The sequence below is a fragment of the Furipterus horrens genome, unplaced genomic scaffold, assembly GCF_987537825.1.
Source record: "Furipterus horrens unplaced genomic scaffold, mFurHor1.1.pri manual_scaffold_3, whole genome shotgun sequence".
NCBI classification, from domain to species: domain Eukaryota; kingdom Metazoa; phylum Chordata; class Mammalia; order Chiroptera; family Furipteridae; genus Furipterus; species Furipterus horrens.
Window position 1 is genome coordinate 33173168 of NW_028327173.1, and position 4900 is coordinate 33178067.

The following is a 4900-nucleotide window of genomic DNA, read 5'->3' on the forward strand; positions in this document are numbered from 1 at the left end:
AAAAGTCATACACCCTGAAGTACTTATGGATGTTATATGATGTCTGGGACTTGCTTCAAAAACTTCAGTGGAGGTGGGAGGTGGTAGTAATGGAAAGTAGGTAAAGGTAGGAATGAAACAAGTTAGCCACGTAACTCTTGAAATTTGATGACAGGCTGGAGTTCATTATACTGTCATTCCTACCTTTGTTTATGTTTTAGTTCTATAGTAATTTGTACAAAAGTAATATATGTTGAACAGTGTCAAATCCTTTTTCTATACTGATTATTGAGAATATTATATGAGCCTTATAAGCTTTAGCCTATTTATGAAGTGAATGACATTGATAGATTTTTCTGCTACTGTGCCATCCTTGTAGTCCCATACTGTCATTTTGTGAATATGCTTTTGTATTATGTGAGCCAATATTTTATTTAGGTGTTTGCATCTATGTTCATAAGATAATTGGACCTATAATTTTCTTTTATTCGCTGTCCTTTCGCAGTTTTGGAATCTGGATTACACCAGCCTCATGAAATGAGAGCATATATTAGACTGTTTGCTTACTTACGTTTATAGGTCTCCAATGTTCTTCACATTTTTCTTCAAGTTTTTTCCTCAGATTCTTTTGTTTTGTATATTTTCTATTAATCTGTTTTCAAGGTAACTGACTCTTTCTTCTGCCATCCCCAATCTACTGTTAAGTTTATCCAGTGAATTTTTCATTTCAATTCATGTATTATTCAGTTCCAAAATTTCTATTTGGTCTTTTTAATTTTTTTTCCACATGTCTTCTGAGAGTCCCTATTTATTCACTTATTAGGACCAATTTTCCATTATTCTTTGGATATATTTTCCTTTAATTTTTGGTCATTTTACAATAGCTGCTTTAAAGTCTTTGTATGCTCTGTTCAACATCTGTGCCCTGTCAGTTATGTTTCCGTGAACTGCTTGTTTCCACCACTGTGGATCGCATTCACTGTTTCCTTGTATGGCTAGTTATTTTTTAATTGAATACTGGATATTCTGAAGAACACGTTGTAAGACCCTGGATTCTATTACCTTTCTCTGAATAATGTTTTAGCAGGAGGTTTAATTACTGGATGATTACCTTAAACTTACAAAGACAGTGACACATTTGTTAGTACAGATATGTGTAAAACCCAAGATGTTTTTAAAGCCCCTCTAACTTGATAAGACTCAACTCCCAAACTCGGTCTCTGCTATTGGTTTTGTTGGGCTTGGTTATACATGTTAAGGCAAGTCTAGTGCAGGCCTTTCTACAGGGCATGGTCCTCTCTGGTAAAATGCAGCCTTTCTGGTCTATTAGTTGGAATCCAAGAGTATTAATAAAATGTTAAGAAGAAAAAAAAAAAGATCTCTTCACAATGGAAGGTTCACAACTCTAATGTTCCCCAGCAGTACTGGATCTCAAGAAACTCTGTTATGCTCCCAACCCTGTAGCAGTTGCTAACTGGAAAGTTTCAGGTCATCTTACCCTGTGCTTATAAAGCTTATCCCTCAGTCTTGAACTTGTGGGGAAACCACTCATAGGTTTCTAGGCTCTCTTGGCAAAGCTCCTGTCTTATCAGCTTGGGTAGCAATTATAACAGAACACCATAGACCAGGTAGCTTATAAACAATAAAAATTAATTTCTCACAGTTCTAGGCTAGAAGTCAAGGTCAGAGTGCCAGCATGTTGAGGTCTGGTGAGAACCCTGTTCTGAGTTTCAGATGACTGTTTTCTCTTTGTGTCTTCACATGGAGAAGTGGGCAAGGGAACTCTCTGGGGCTTATTTTATAAAAGCACAATCCCATTGATGAGAGCTCCACCCTCAGGACCTAATTACCACTCAAAGTCTCCACCTACAAATACCATCACATGGGGGTTAGGATTTCAATATATGAATTCAGAGAACACATTCAGTGCACAGCAACTAATTTGAAGATACTTCCTCTGTCATAGCCTTCAAGTTTCAGCCACATACAAAAATCCAGCTGCCAATTCCTAAGACCCGACATAGAATTTTGGTAAAAATTTTAATATGCATGAGTAGCAGCATCGTGAATGGCACCACTATAATTAATGATATCTCAGGGAAATTTATAATCACAGGTAGCTTCTGCACTTCCCCTCCTTTTATCCTCTATAAAATTTTATGGGAAATAGCCCAATAAAATATGTTAGCTCTTAATCTTTCCAAGAACTCCTACCTCATTTAATGAATATTTTGAAGGAATAAATTTGAGAATTTTTTATACAGTCCAATTTTCAGTTTTGAAGTGAGGATGGGCACTCAGACTCTAGTCAAATGGTCAGATTGTCAGAGGCATTTTTAAAGAGCTCTATTGTTTTTCATTCATGTTCAGTCTCCATAAAAGAATTATTCCCAAAGGTCAGTGTCTTTGTTAGTTATAAGATGATTAACAATATGATCTCACCTATAACAGGAAACTAATGAACAAAACAAACAAGCAAAATAAAACCAGAGGCATGAAACAAGAAACAGACTGAAGTGACCAGAGGGGAGTTGGGAGGAGGATAACAGGGGAAATAAGGGGAAGGGTCTAGTCAAGGAACATGTTTAAGTGACCCATGGGCATGGACAACAGGGTGGGGATTGACTGTGGGAGCAGGGGGGTGGGTGAGGCAGTCGAGAACAACTGAGGAAAAATTGGGACAACTGTAATAGAACAACAATTAAGAAAAAGGTGGAAAAAAAAAGATGATAAACAATAATAATAACTACAGCAACCATTCAGTAACACTACACTATATATCAGAGATTGTACAAAGTACTTTATATAATTATATACCTCACACATTGCTGCAAAGTAAACGTTTATATCCCATTTAACAAAAAAAGAAGTGAGCTCAGAGTACATTAACTTGCCTGTGCTCACAGGGTGCCTGGCACAGCAGGAATTTGAACCTAAGTCTGCCCTACTCCACAGGCAGCCTTCTTTCTGCTATAACATGCTTCCTCTTATTATTTATTATTTTAATACTATTAATATACCAATTAGTTTAAGATACAATACAGCCAAATAACCATGATGACAACAGTAATTGCTATATTAATAGGATAGGTCTTATATATAATATGTCATTATGATCTTGCATTTGAATGGAAATTAATCTGTCACTTAATTTGATTCTCAGAATGAGTCTGTATATTTTAAAGTAGAACTTTTTCTAAACCTCTTAACACTAGACTGTTGGTGTATTTATCACTGAGAATGGTGTCAAAGATTTAAGAAGAACAAGACTTGTAAAATTTCTGATATAGTTTGGAATGAAAAGATAAATCAAACATCACCCTGTTGTAAGAATTTTCATATATAGAACAGTATGAATTGTACCCCTTGCCAGGGAAAAAGGTATTTTGGCTTTAATGTATTATGCAACTATCATAACAAATACCCAGAAGAATGTTTTGCTTTATTAATATTGTCTCCCTATGCAAGATAGGCTAGTTCAATCAATAATAACTAAATTGCCATTCCTCTGACTGAGTTTTAGAGAGAAATAAGCAATGAAGAATCACTTCCAATTTCTCACATAACAGCCTTGGGGAAAATGAGCAAGTACTAGGCGAGCTTGTTTTTGAAAAGCAAGCGGTGGGCATGGGAGGACACATTGTAAAGGTTCTGAACCCTGGTTACTCACTGAGTCTGCTGGGATTGGGCACTATGTCCATCCTGGCGGGTGGCCTCCTGAGACCCTACCCTGCCACCTCATTTCAGGAAAGATAAGGACCTGGGCACCAGCCAGTAGCACTGCATTGCCTATAAACTGCATCCATCCTAGGGAAGAATTTCTGAATGAGGATGGGTCCTCTTTGGGTGTTAAAATATGGAGCTGTTGGGAAAAGAGGGGGATTCTGATGTAAATGACATTTATTTTATCCACAACTACCAAGCTGTAAGCAAGCACCTGGGACACTCAGTACTTGAGGTAAACTGAGGAATACCCTTGCAAAGATGTCTACGTCCTAATCCCAAAATGCCGTGAATATTACACACTATGGCAAAAAGGACTTTGTAGATGTGATCAACTTAATGATGTTGAGATAGAGAGATTACCCTACTTTATTTTATCCAGGTGGGCCTTATGTAATCACAAGGCGGCCAACAGGAGTCAGAGTCAGAAAACAGGACAATGTGATCATGGAGCAGCAGGAACAAAGGGGATGTGATATGCAGCCCCAAGCTGAGAAATGAGAGCAGCCTTTAGAAACTGGAGAAGACAGGGAATGGATTCTCCCCTAGAGACTCCAGAGAAACAAGCCCTGTCAAAACTTTGATTTTAGACCTGTAAGACTCCTTCACTTCAGCCTTCTGACCTACAGAAATGTAAGATAATAAATGTGTGTTGATTTAAGCCACTAAGTTGATGGCAGCAATAGGAAACTGTTCTTGATTTGATCAAAAACGGCAGGTGGTTTAGAAGTTAAACAGGCTGACTGCAAATTTCTTAAACTCATCCAGAATTAATTTTGCAACAGAAATGGCAAACTTAAAAATCATGACACACATAGTGTGTCATGCTGTCAGGAAACAAGAATCACCTCCGCAGCGTCTCCTGGCGATGGTTTCTTAGCATGCCAAGTGATAAACAGCTCCTTTCAGTCCTTCCTAGGCCACCTGCCAGTTTCAACAAAACTAAATTCTAATAACAGTCCCTGAACATAAATCATGCCTATTAATTAAAGGTGTAAACGAAAAACCGTAAGGCCATATTGGCACCAAGTGATTGCCCTTCCTTCCCAGTAGCCCTGGATATTCCATTCTGGGCCTTCCTCCTCAAGTGGTTACAGCTGCCAATGCCACTGGGAGTCTTTATTTCCCCCTGTTCTTATGGAAAGAAGAGTGGAAATGAGTTGGGTCTCTTCCCATATTCTGAAATAGATATGTAGCC